General features: G+C 36.6%; 1 protein-coding gene across 10 annotated transcripts in view; it reads right to left on the bottom strand.

Annotated features, from left to right (window-relative positions):
• The window catches only part of srpk2 (SRSF protein kinase 2), a 180,599-nt gene that overhangs the window by 106,653 nt on the left and 58,710 nt on the right, over positions 1–15,236 (bottom strand). The window lies entirely within an intron of this gene.

The raw sequence follows: 15,236 nt of genomic DNA, 5'->3' as shown, positions 1-15,236 counted from the left end.
GCCAAATATCCCAAACATTATGGTGCCATGAAATGAGGGGACTACATATACAAAGTGCAGTCATTTCTACATGGTCAAACCAAAATATACTCAAATACCTTGAATAAAATCTGGAATGTATATGAATTGTGTAATTACAAATTTAAAACAGTCGATAACAGGGGTAAATTTTTTTAAAAGTGTCTTTGTCCCAAACAATATGGAGGGCAATGTAGCTCAAAAACATATTATTGATATTTTTTTGTTATAATGGAATATAATTAAGCGATTAGAAAAGATGCAGACATCAGCAACATTCAAGACTGCTCTCACGCACCTCCTTATCATTAGTTCAGCCTCTTGATGAGAGAGAAATGGTATCTAGTTATGGGACAGCTGAAGAAATGGGGAGAAAAAAAATATTGTACCAGTTCTCTGTGACTCCATGATAAACACCTCCCAACTTAATTGAAATTACTATTCATATCAAACAACAATTAACTAGAGTTAAATCACAGAGACTTACCTCAGATTCTGAAAATTATATTTTGTAAAGCAAAGAATCCAAATGCTTTACAGTGTACTTTTTTTTTAAACTAGAAATTTGAAATAAAAGAAAATACTAGAGATGCTCAACAGGTTAGGCAGTATCTGTGGGAAGAGAAAAATAGTTCATGTTTTAGGTCGATATAGGAATATGACCTGCTATGTATTTCCAACACATCAAGATATTTATGCATCTTGCTTTTGATCCAAGGCTGTTCAAGTTCTAGCTACAAGTCAACTTCCAATGACTTAGCAACCACTGTCAAAATGTTAAATTTGACCCGAAGTCAGTTTCTCATCTTGTTCATGTACTTAAATATGGAAGGAATTAAACAACCAGGAAGTTAAAAATATTTATTGCTTTCGATAGTATGCAACATAGCACAAGGTAATGATATGTAAAATATCCATAAAATTGTGTAGCAACAAAAGAATACAGTGAATAAAAAAATCATTTTAAAATTGCCAAAAGTCGACGATCACCAGAGTAGCACTGTTTACAAGAACACATCTCAGGATATCCTCAAGGGATCCAAAGAAATTCAGGGTGAAATATGAGTGCTATGAAAACTATTTCTCAACAGTTCTTTCCACATTCAATATTTTTTGTGTTAATGAACAGTACGTTAGTTTGTGTGTAAAACACAGTCCTCTATCCATGCTAATCTAAAACAATTTCATGTATCCTTATCTATGCAGCACCTCATCATATGCCTTCTGGAAATCCAAGTATGAAAAATTCATCCTTTCCCCTCTATCCACTGTACTCATTACATCTTCAAAGAAGTCCAGTAAATGTGTCAAACATGACCTGACATTCCTGAATCCAAGCCATTTCTGTCTGGTGGAACAATTTCTATCCAAACAATATCTAATATCTAACAATATCTATCTATTTAGAACAGTTAGTTGTTGATGGAACGGCTAAAAAAATTATTTCAATAGCATATAGGCTACAAAGAGAAAAGTGGGAACAAGATGTAAATATATCAATAGATCAACAAATTTGGCAAGATATTTTGTAAAGAGGTTATGTCTAATACAATTAATGCAAGAATAAGACTTCATTATAATTTTTTTTAACATCAGTTATATATTACGCCTCAGAAAATGGATTAGATGGAAATTAAATACATCGGATCAGTGTTTTAGATGTGGAGAAGATATTGGAACTTTTATTCATTCTACATGGTCTTGTTCAAAAGTTAAAACTTTTTGGATTTCTATTAGTAAGTTTTTATAACAGGTTACAGGTGTTGCTTTTCCATTGAATCCTGAATTATTGTTGATGGGAAATTTTGAGAATATCACTCCTAAATGATCTTTATCGGATTTTCAATTGAAATTTGTTAAAATATTACGCCTCAGAAAATGGATTAGATGGAAATTAAATACATCGGATCAGTGTTTTAGATGTGGAGAAGATATTGGAACTTTTATTCATTCTACATGGTCTTGTTCAAAAGTTAAAACTTTTTGGATTTCTATTAGTAAGTTTTTATAACAGGTTACAGGTGTTGCTTTTCCATTGAATCCTGAATTATTGTTGATGGGAAATTTTAAGAATATCACTCCTAAATGATCTTTATCGGATTTTCAATTGAAATTTGTTAAAATAGCTTTGGTGATTGCAAGAAAATGTATTCCTGTTGCTTGGAATTCAGATGTTTCATTGACATTAGGAAGATGGCATAGAGAGGCTCAAAGCTGTATTCCATTAGAGAAAAAAAATTACATGTAATTTGAGGGGTAAATATTCTATATTTTTACAGATTTGGAGCCCATAAGCTCGAACATTCAGTTTGAAATTATAAATAACTCCTTTGAATCCTCCAGACTGGAGAAGCCTTCTCTTAAAAATAAATAATGGTTTTTTTGGAAAATTTTTTTGAATCTTTGAGCGTATTCTGAAGCAATCCAATTTAATAGATCATCATGTTTATTATATATTTTAGTAATTTAGATTTTTTTTTAGTAGGGGTTGGGAGTTGGGAGGGAGGGATGAGGTGGGCTTTTTCTTCTTGTAGTTTTTTTTTCCTTTTTCTCTCTTATATAAATCAACATGTATTTAGTTAATTTTTAAATAATGTGATACATGATTTTTATTAATTGTCTAATCTACCTATACATACGTCACCATGTCCTCCAGTTATCGTCTTTTCTGCCAAGGGAAATGGATCTTTCCTGTTGAGTTTTTCCTCAGCCTGGTAAAGGTTCACATTCTTCAGTTGCAGTACATCTACCCTTATCCTCTTTCACTCCAACAAAAACAAACCTTTCCTAGTCACTTTCTCTAATCATTCTCTTCAGTTATGCCAACTTTGTCAATCTCTTCTGAGCCCTCACTAATATTACAATTTCTTATGCTGCACTAATCAAAATGAGACATAGTCCTTCAGCTGTGCCTACCTAACTAGATGTATTTTACACAGTCGTAATACAAATTCCCTAGTCTTGTATTCTTTGCCTCCTTAACAATCCTGCATACCTGGTGGTTCAACTACAATCCAAAATCCTTGCTGCATATTTTGTATTTCCCGGACTTTTTCGTTCCAACACATTTGCACATACTTTTCTGCGTTGAATTCCATCTACTACTTTTGGTCCACCAAACAATTCGACTGATATCTCCCTGCACTCTCTAAAATGAACAATCCCTTCAAACCCACTGCAAATTTTAGTACCAAAATATTTATTACTTAAATATACTATAAAAAGCACACGACCTAATGTCTCATTGTGCAAGCACCTTTCTGCTTTACCTCACTAAAGCTAATTTTCTATTTAATCAAGAATCAGTTACACAACTCAGAAATATGTCTTTCCACCCAACTCACACAGGCCAAACAAGGTGCCTTCCTGAGCTTGCCCTGTTTGTCTCTATTTGGTGTACATTTTCATATCCATGTATTTGTCCATATGTTTTAAAAACCTTGTAATTATTCCCTACCATTTCTTCTGGCAGCTTTTTCCATCAGGTCCCCTTTCAATCTTTCCCCTCTCACCTTAAATTTATACCCTTTCATTTTTAATTTCTTACCCTTGGAAAAAGACTGACCATCCACCTTACTTAGTCCCCTTATGATTTTAAAAACCACGACAAGGGCACCCCCATCATCCGCTGCTGCAGGGAATTCTCTCCTTATAACCATATAACCATTTGTGGAGCGGAAACAGGCCATGGTGGCCTTTCGAGTCCGCACCAGTTCACTGATTTTGTGCGCCCTCTTCAGGCATTGGTCCCGGTAGATCTTCATTCGATAACGAAGGACGAATTCAATGCAGGTGGAATCAGTCGTAGAAATGTTTGTGAAGTGTGCAGTTCAATACTTCATAGCTACTCTTCTTATAACACCAGCTTTCTAGTCCTGGCAACAATTTTGTGAATTTTTCTGCACCCTTGCTAAGTTAATCACATCTTTCCTTTATAGTGACCAGAATTGCACCCAATAGTTCCAGATAGTCATATCACTGCCTTGTAAAACTGTAACATGATACCTCAACATTTGTACACAATGCCTGTCTGATGAAGGTGTTCCACATGCCTTCTTCGCTACCTTGTGCGCCTGAGTCACCATTTTTAGGAACTATGTACTTGCAATTCTTAGTCTCTCTGTTGTACAACATTCTCCGAGATCTGTCATCTACCTCGTACATCCTGACCTGATACAACTGCTGCCTGTAACGAATTTGCACGTTCTTCCAGTAGCTGCATGGGCTTCTTCTAGATGCTCGGTTCCTCTCACATTCAAGTGTATACTGGGTTAGTAGATTATTTGGTTACATTAACATTTTTGGGCAGCGTAGGTTCATGGGCCAGAAGAACCTGTTATTATTCTATTTCTCTAAATTAAACTTCCTAAAATGCAAAAGCACACCCTGAACTTTTGTTTCATTAAGGCACTACTGGCTGTACTCAAGTACGTTGTCTTGCCTAGATAACGTGTAAACAAAGCTTTTTACTATATTTCTGTACATGTTGACACTCCTATTCCTTTGCTCAGTTCCCAGACTGGTGCCACAGTGCCTACCCGTAATCTCCTACGCAGGTGAAATCACTGTTTTCCTCAACAGTTCCAACTGCATGGGGGATTATGGGTAGAGAAGACTGCCATTGCTATGCCGTCCCCCACTGGCCGCCCCTGACCCGACAGCTCCCACAGAACTCCCCTGCCCACACGGCCAAGGCAGCGAGGCAGCGTGGCTATGCTGCTTGACAATCCCCCTCCCTGCTACCTGACATTTCATGACAGGATGATAGGTTTGAAAGTTTACAATATATTAAGTTTGTAGGCTTTTTAGAATTGCTGAAAATTAAAGTAATGCCTTCTCTGTTGCACTTAAGATGTCTCCACTGCAACAAAACAAAGGTCCAGTAATTGTCACTAGATTAAACCATTCCCATACTCGGTGAGTCAATTGAAAGCGATTTTGACACTTAACAGCAGCTGGTTAACTTGCAGTTTATCAGCAGGGATTTGGGTCATGGGAGCTGGGTTACAGCAGCTGCACAGTCAGGTGTCTCGGCAGAGCCTGGCATTCCACTGATTATCCCTCCCAAAAGGTTGGTGTCAATGCCTCAGAGGCGCTCGGCACATTGAGGTGTGTAAGCGGGGTGGGGGGGGGGGAAGATATGCAGCTTTGCAAGGGGGTGTTCAGGCCACCTGAAAGAGCCTATTGTCATTCACAAACCTACCAATCACGCCACCTGTATTTCCATCCAAATACCAGTAATTAGTATTAGGGCCCAGCATTGATCCCTAGCCACACAGCTGGTCACAGACTTCCAATCTGAAAGTCTTCCACTTTTACCTTCTCAAGCCAAGTTTGCATCCAATTGCTAGCTCACCATGGATCCCATGTGATGTCAACTTCTAGTTCAGTCTACCATACTGAACCTCGTCAAAAGTTCTTGAAGACAGCATCTACTGACTTGCCCTCATCAATATTCTGGGTCAGCTCTTCAAAACAAAATCTATTAAATTTGTGCAAATAGATCCAGTCTCTCCTAATCACCTCCAGCTACTTTCCCACCATTGATAGAAGGCACCCCAGCCTGTTGTCCCCTGGCTTTTTCTTGCAGCCCTTCTGGAGGTGGGGGGGGGGGGAAAAAAGAGGGGGAAACAAGATACAACATTAGCCACTGCACTATTCGGGTATCTTCTCGCAGCCAAAAATAAAGATCTCTGCCAGGATCTCTACAATTTCTTTCTTTGGTTTCTGCAACATTAAAGGGAACACTTGGTCAGACTCGAATGATTTAGTAGTTTTGAGGCATGTAAAGGGGTTAACTCTTTTGTAATATTGACACGTTTCAGAACATTGTCTTTCCTGAATTCCCTAGCTTCCATGACCTTCTCCATGGTCAAGACATCATCCATCTTCCATAGACAACAGCAACTATCCTTAAGAGGACCTATTCTTCCCCCAATACACTTTTGCCCTTTATGTAATTGCAGAATATTTCAGAATTGTCCTTTACTTTATCTGTCAATGATATAATCATGTCCCATTTTTACCCTCCTGATTTACTTCAGGGTCTTCCAACATCCCATACACTATTCACAAGACAGACTTGATCCCAGCTGCTCAGACGTGACAAAAGCCTCCTCATTTTTCTAACTAGAGAGTCAATATTCCTCATCAATGAGAGTTCTCTAATCTATGAACTTACCTTCTTGATCAACCTGCATATAGCACTTGGTCAAATGCACTTGCCACGTTGATGCTCCTTGTTATCTTCTCCAAATATTAAGTCAACCATCCTGAAATAAATCAACTCAGACTATCCTTGATTAAGCAACTGCAGTTTGGTTTTCCCAATACTGTCCTCTCTTCCCCACCTCCGCCGCCCCCCACCCTCCACCCCATCACACCTGTAGCCAAGGAAGATTTATAACAGCAACCATCTCAGAAACAGTTCATAAAGTATCTTGCATATCTTAAAATGAACAAGCAATTTTGCACACAACAGGACTGCAGAAATACCCAGTTTATATTTTGTCAGCATAAATTCATAGAGAAATATTAAATGATACCTTCCAAGACTCCAACTCTTGATTAAATAATTGTGCCAAGGACAAGAGATCCACTTAAATTACTTTAAAAACAACTGATATTAAATACAGTAACAATATAAAGAAAGTTTATTGTACACCGATTTGCCAAAAGAAAATTGCTTCCATGAAATCACAGCATGTCAAAGTTTGACATTATAACTAGTCGTGCCAAAATCCGAACTTACTACACTACACAACACAGTGCTTTTGCACTAATCAACACTTGAATGTCAATGTCTCAGGGAAGCCAACATAATTTGAAACACAACCAAATTCTCAGCAAGCTCCAAATATTCTACCCCAAATTAATTGCATTGGACTTGAACATAAGAGTGGTGGGAGTTGCTAATAAACCAGCTCATACCACAAAGTGGAAAGAACTTTTGATGCAGAAAACCAGCAATCGTAATCGGAGGTGGCAAGAACTAAAAACAAGCATTCAAATAAAAGGCAAAAACTAGTCAATCATCAGAGACAAGAATAATTCAGATACAAGATTCCAGACGTTATTGGGGTTATTTATGACTCACTATCTTACTTTATAATTTTACTCCAATATCATTAAATTGTCGGACTTGTTTATTTCTTTTTTTTTTAAACCTTTGTTTTTCTTTTAATACCAATCATATATAGCATCTGGCAATGAGGTGAGGTAAGGGGATTTGAGTTTTTCTCCTTTACTATTTTCTTTCCTTTCTTTTCTGCATTATTAGTTTTTTTTTCTAAAAAGTTATATACTATTTAGAATATGAATTATAGATATCATTTACAATTTATGCATTTCACTGTTATACAGAATGTCTTATTTAGTTTGTGTAACAGTCCATATCATCTTAATGAATTGTACCTTTTTTGTTTGTACCAATTCTTCATTAAAATCAATAACAAATATTTTAAAAAGAAAGAATATTCAGAGACAAGAATTCAAATCACATCAGCTGGCAAAATGGAATGAAATCAAACATTAGTTTGCAGAGTACAGTTCTTTCAACAGGTCGTGTTGGTCCAAACACTAAAGTACTCTGCAAATGATCACAACTGAATCTTTTTTGAACTGATTAATTAACAACAATTGTCTGATACAAATCCCAGAGTGATAGAAAAACCCAGATGAGATTTATTCAGTTTTTGTTCCATAATGCCAGTGTTTCAATCTTACTTTTCTACTCTGCTTTAAGGCAAGAAGAGTAAAAAGCAGAGATACATTACAAACAATTACCATCACTGAGATAACATCATATTTCACTGTCAAAAAACTGCTGCTTTCAACATTGCTGTTTTAATCTTTCTTAAAAATACATAAAGAGCAAACTTTCAATTGCAGTGTCTGCTATCTTTTTTAATTTTCTGATGGCTGTGCGTTTCCATTTAGGCATATCTGCCAACCATTTCTATTGAAACTCTCAAAACAAAAAGGATATTTTTGATCTTTATGCAAGTAAAGCAGATTCAAATGACATACCCCTACATCTCTCATCTTCTATGCACTTAAATAAATGACATTTTTTGTTGAAAGAATATATTCATCATGACCTTGGAAAAAGCACAAATTAACAACCACTTACTAGTCGATGAAGCATCTTCTCCAAAGTGGTTAGACTTAATCTGAGAAGAATATCTTAGCTATGTAACTCTACATTATTGGACAAAGCAATACAAGTGTATTCTCCAAATTGCAAATCTGCTATTTTATTGAAAGCAGCACCAAAACAATTCAGTCACACGTTTACAATTGTGTGACTTAAATTTTCCCTCTATCATTGCTAATTTTATCAGCAACTTCACTGTACAGTTATTAAAGTGCATTCATTTTTCAATTATCTGCAAAAGACATGGATTATATTCAAGGTATCTAAAGTTTGCAAAGAAAAATGAATTGAAGCCAAGATCAGATCAACCACAATTTGTGAAATGAAAGAGCAAGCTTGCAGGGCCAAATTTTTTGAAATGTAGACATACAGTATGATAAAAGGCCCTATCGGATCACGAGCCCAAGCTGCCCAATTACACCCAATTAACCTGCAATTCCCATACATTTTAAAGGGTGAGACGAAACTAGAGTGCCCGGAGGTAACCCACTCACAGGGAGAGTGCACAAACTCCTTACAGACAGCGCCAGATATGAACCCAGGTTGCTGGCGCTATGACAATATTGTGCTAACGTTACGCTAACCACGTCGCCTTTGTTCTTCTCCTATTCCTATGCTAATATTCCACTAATTGTAAAGTTCGTTTAAGTTTTATGTTCATCTCCAAGATGAAGTGATTGTTTTGCAAGTGGACCCATTGGACATCTCATACATCGAACAAGTAAGACAGTACAAGATAGCAGTTACAGAGAGGGAGATCAGCTGGTACAGAGAAAAGGTAGTAGCATAATTTTAAGGTTCATTTAGGAGTCTGATAAGGGAAAGAAACTGCTCTTGAATATGGTGGTGTGTGATCTCGTTCTCATGAATCTTCTTCCTGATGGGTGAAGTGTGTGTGGCTGGGATAGGAAGTCTTTAACATTGCTTTTCTAGGGCAGCAGATGTTATGCATGGAGTAGAATGGAATGAGCCATGTTCACAATCCTTTGCAGTTTTGTGCATTCTTAGGCAGGGCAGCTCCTCCACCATGAAGTGATATAACCTGTTAGAATGTTTCAATAATGCCCCTCCAGGAATTGTTAAGGGATTCAAATGACATCAAATTTCCTCCAGCTTTTTAAGTTTGTTTATTTGTCACAATGTACATGAAGGGTTTTTCTCTGAGCATACCAACAGGTAATCTCTAGCATTCATAGAATAGTTGAAAGAAAACAATTGGAGGGTAGGGTTGCAATGGAAAGAGCAATTGGCATCAAGGAGAGAATCATTCAGGAAACTGATAGCTACGGAAAGAAACTATCTAAGTCTGTTGATGTGCACTTTCACACTCAAGTCTCTTCTGAAATGAGAGGGAGAAATGTCTTTCCAGTGTATTATAGATCCTTTTCTAGGTAGCATTAAATATAGATGAACGTGCTGAACTTCCTTAATCTCAAGAAAAATCAAGTCAGTGGTTATGCTTTCTTGACCATCATCTCAACAAGTTTATTTCAGATCAGGTCATTGGAGATATTTATTCCTATAAACTTGAAACTATCCACTCGTTCGACCAGCATCATTAATGTGGACAGGGTACAACCTTTGTCACTTCTTTCAGTCAATAATCATCTCTGTTTATTGATGTTAAGAGAGGTTATCTTGGCACCATGTCCCTAGATTTTCAATCTCTTTCCTGCATGCCATCTCAATGTTATTTGATACCCAGCCTACAAGTGTATTATTACCAAATTTGAAAATAGATTTGCACCTGTATTGACTGTACAGTCATGGGTACAGAGGTAATGTAGTAGGCAACTGACTACACACCCTTGAAGAGGGCTGCTCAGCGTTACCCATCTTCATGGATTGCAGTCTGTTAGCATTCAGTTGCAGTGGAACTTCAGATCAACCGTGATGGTCTCATGACAGAACAGCTTGTACCATGCCCTAGTAAATTTTCCACATATCTAAATGTCCTGATGAGAAAAAGATGGAAAAACATTGTAAGCAGAACAAACAGTCAAAAATTATGTAGATTTTGGCCTTTTAAGCACATGGGCAAAACAGTATTAAATGGTAGAAAGCTAGAAATAGTAGAGGTCCAAAGAGTTTTAGAGTTCCATGTACACAGATTAAAATGTCATAGACAGAAGCAGAACATATGAAATCCTGGCCTTTACATTTAGTGGGCTAAAATACAGATAACATTACTAAAACCCTAATTTGATCAATACTGAAATATTATGAGGATTTCAGAACTGGATTAGACCATTAAATGTGGCAGACAGAAGTCAACAGAAGAAAGTTCATACATTTTTGAACCAAGGCAGAATAAATTCAGGTATTATTTAAATTCAAAAATACAGCAATAAGTCCAAAGGGATTACAGGCTCACATAAAAGGAACATTGAAATGTAAAGTAAGGTGTCAAAAAAAAAGGTTTAAAACATGCAAGCTTAACCAATCAATAAGATCTGTACCTTGGTTAATGTCCTTTCATATCTAAAATCAAAGATTTTAAATTATATGAGCAATGTCTATTGCTTTTGATGGCAGTTCTTTTGCACAAATATTTCCATCTGAGATCATCAGTTGCGTGGACCCAATTGTAAGAACTCTCTCCACTCCACACTAGCAAAAAATTCTGTCCATCTCATCAAAAGTTGAAACCCTCAAATTGAAGGATCTCTAACTTTTAATATTCAAAGCAAAACAAACCTAGTTAAAGTGACTAAGCACTTACCAAAAGTCAACCTATGAAGCCCTGATAATACTCATCTTAATTTGTACAGCACTCCTGTCATAGCTAATATTTCTGATTTTGATGCAAAGCAGATTTCTTCAGCTATTGCAAAACTTTCCTGCATTAAAATTGACATTCTTTGTTCCCTACCCCCCCAACCCAATTAAATTGGTATAAGAGAGTGCCCTTTTTACACAAATCACACCAGACTTGATTTATTGCTACTTTTTCCAGAATTAATGCATTTGATTTTATTAAATGTAAAGATGCACTCTGTCTGCCACATTTTCTCTCTTCATACACACTTTACACTCACATTTACAATACTTAATCCACCAATCTATCTACCATTAAAAAATGGATAAACATTTATCTAATGCAATTAGCATCATGCAAGTTAATGGTGTATAACAGATTCTTGCCCAGACCCCTTGTGATATACCAATCCTCACTTACTTCTAATAAGTACCGTATATGCACATCATTCTTATCCTTGCCTCCACTCCTTTAACATTGCTGATAATGGCATCCATTCAATACGAGTTTTAAATGTTACTTTCTTATGTTATGACAATGTCACACATCCCTTAAAGATTACAATAACTTCTCTAAAATAGAAACAACTATTTCTCTAAAATAATTGTTAGACCGATAGTTCAATAATTCAAATGCAAAAGACACAGCACAGGAAATCTGAAATGAAGCAGAAAATGGTGGGAAACATTCAAAACAAATGACAACTATGGAAAATTTCAGATCAATAAAACACAATTTCTTAATTTCTTTCTCTCATCTTTCTAATCTAATAGAATATATACAATTTCATAATCCAAAAATGGATAATAGAACACAGAAAATTACAGCACAGTATAGGCCCTCAATGTTGTGCTGACCTATTTAGACCTACCACAAAAAAAACATAACCCTTCCTTCCTTGTAACCCTCTTTCATCCATGTGCTAGTCAAGAGTCTCTTAAATGCCCCTGATGTTTCAGCCTCCACCTCCATTCCAGGAATTCACAACTTTAAAAAATAACTTACCCCTGATATCTCCCCTGAACTTTTCTCTTTTCACTTTGTCCCCTGGTGTTTGCTACTCCTGACCTAGGAAAAAGGCACTGGCTGTCCACCTTATCTATGCCTTCAGAATCAGAATTTATTGTCACCACAGTGCAAACATTCATATCAACCACCTTACAAAAATAAATAAATAGTGCATGGAAAGTCAAAGTAAGGCAGCGTCTTTGGTTTATTAATCATACAGGAATCTGACGGCAGTGGGGAAGAAGCTGTCCTTGTGCCACTGAGTGAATCAGGTTCTTGTACCTTTTTCTCCATGGTAGCAGAGTGAAGAGGGCATGCCCTGGGTGGTGGGGGTCCTTGAGAATAGAGACTGCTTTCTTAAGACAATACCTCTTGTAGAGGTCCTCGATTAAGTCTGGTGCCCGTGATGTTGCAGGCTGCGTTAACAACCCTCTGGAGTTTTTTTCTTGTCCTGAGCATTGGCACCTCTGTGCCAGACAGTGATGTGACCAGTCAGAATGTTCTCTATGTTACACATGTAGAAGTTTTCAAGAGTCTTCAGTGACATACCGAATGTCCTCAACTCCTCCAAAATATAGCTGCTGCTGAGCCTTCTTCACAACTGCATTGACATGGAGGCTCTAGGACACATCTTCAGAGATGTTGACACCCAGAACTTAAAATTCTTGACCCTCTCTTGACTGAGTCCTCGATGAGGACTTACAGACCTATTAAGTCTCCTCTCATCCTTCTTCGTTCCAAAGGTAAAAGTCCAAGCTCTTGCCTCATAAGACTCTTTTTCCAATCCAGATTACATCCTGGTAATCTCCCTCTCCATAACTCCACATTTTTCCTATAATGAGGTGACCAGAAATGAACACAATACTCTAAGTGTGATCTCACCAGAGATTTATAAAGTTGCAACATAACCTCACATCTCTTAAACTCAATCCCATAGAGCTTCTTAACTTTCCAATGACCCTGTGCAGCAACCTCAAGAGGTGTATGGATTTGAACCCCAAAGACCCTTTGTTTCTCCACTGTCAAGTATCTATTAACCCTGTACTTAGTCTTCTGCTTTGACCTTCCAAAATGCATCCCCTTACACATCTGAATTGAACTTCATCTGCCACTTTTCCACCCATACTTTTCTGCATCCTATCTATATCCTTTTGTAACCTACAACAACCTTCAGCATCATAATGGTGACTGAAATTAGTGATCTAAATTTATGATTTCAGTATTCAGATTTACGGTCAGGGTACATATATGATATCATATATGATATCATATACAACCCTGAGATTTTCTTTCCTCTGGGCAAGGCAGAAACTACCATCCAATTTAGGTCTGTTGTTTGCAGCCAATCATTTAATTAATGCTCATTATTAACAGGTGTAGGTGCTTACAAGAAACTACATAAAATCTAAAATTAGCTATTGGTCAACAAAGTACAAATGTAATTTAAAAAATAAAGATTTCTCAGTTTGGTTCATCAAAATCTTGAGGCAAAAGGTCAAATCTGTATTTGAAAAAGGCTCAAAGAAACATACAAAATGCTGGAGGAGCTCAACCAGTCAGGCAGCATCCATGGAAAGCAATAGAAAGTAGATGTTTGAGGCGGAAACACTAAGCCACTTAACTATTGCCTTCCACAAATTCTGCCTAATCCATTGAGTTGCTCCAGCATTTTGTGTGTTCTTCCAGTTTTCCAACATCTGCAGTCTTTTTTATTTACCACTTTTAAATGGGTCAACTTTTATTACATTTTCTCTTCACATTATTATTGTTTTCAGTAAGTAATTTTGTTTAATATGTAAACAAACTAGTTCAGATTAGCAGATATCTGCATCCATGACTCCTTGAAACTATAACTTATTTGTACAGGTAACAAGCCGCTCAGACTGGTCACTTGATAGTAGCAGAACACTTAAAAGGAAATGCTGGAGACCTAACAACAGTCTACTTTTTACACTCTACTTCATATACAGAGGAATCTCACTGTGCAACTGAACTGATTAGATATTTTAAAAATTGTGTACTGTAGAGCATCTTCTGGTACTGAAGGGCGAAAAGTGGGAAAAATAAAAATAAAACAAATATAAAAATTGGTCTTGATATGCTGCACTCATGACCCAATTGGTAACTTTTATAAGTTTACTGGACCTAAAATGACCATCATCTCCCTACAGATGTTGCCTGACCTACTAAGAGTATTCATTGCTCTGTTTCATTATAAAAGTGACCACACTGTCAGGCTGCATTTGGAAGCCTTTCTTTTTGCATCAACAGGTTCCAAGAGAATCTGCTTTTTACAAAGACATTCCAACTGTGCCTATGCACATTCCACAATTTTTAATATTGCATTGTTTTTTTTTCTGTTACTCCACAACCATTACTTTTGAAAAAATTCTGTACATATACTTTCAATACACAGAACCTCAGCTTCTGCAAGCTGAATTATTTCTCTTTTGATTATGCTCATTAAGGAGGAACAGCTCCTTTGAGCAAAGGATATTTCCATACAAGTTTTGAACTAATTAACAAGAAATTATACAAGAATATTGGAATTTGTCTACTATGCTTTCAGAATGATCAGGGTTTCCATTTGGATTTCAAAGCAATTCAGATATTGGTCAAAGAAAATTGGAACACATGAATCTCCAAATGACATTTTTAATACATTAAATTAACTAATTAATTGATTGCAGAATTATATTACATGAGCTAGCTGGGTCCATCACGACCATGAGAGTTTTCTCAGAATTTTCTCCTACCAGCTCCACCCCTAGATATTTCTCCATGGCTTCTTTTTCTAAGACGATTCATTATTATTCATATGGCTGTCAACAATAGGATAAGTTATTGGCATTGCTATTAGTTCAAATATTTTAGTTCCAACTTACAGCCATTGTGAGTTTCTTCTTTTTTTCCCCATTGCCAATTGGCAAAAAGTAAATCGGCCCAGGTATACACATAGAAGTTATCATAATTAAGTAACACAAAAGTGTAACATACCATCATTTAGAAACATACCAACAACACTCAATACCTCTGATAGGACATTTATATCCTCCCTCTTCCTTAATGATCCTTGGCCTAATGTACAGAATGGATGAAAAGTTGAAGGATAAATAACTGATCAGCATTAAAAACCTTATCTATTTCCAAATAATAGTCCAATCTCTTTCATGTAGTGTAAAGAAGAAATTCCTCCCCAGTTTTACACAAGCTCAATGATCAGGAACAAACAACCAGTCAAATGTTATCCCAAGTACAAAACAGAATGCAAATTGGCAGCAGCAACCATCATGCTTT

Source organism: Narcine bancroftii, chromosome 13 (assembly GCF_036971445.1).
Source record: "Narcine bancroftii isolate sNarBan1 chromosome 13, sNarBan1.hap1, whole genome shotgun sequence".
NCBI classification, from domain to species: Eukaryota; Metazoa; Chordata; class Chondrichthyes; order Torpediniformes; family Narcinidae; genus Narcine; species Narcine bancroftii.
This window is presented reverse-complemented; position numbering and strand designations above follow the sequence as displayed.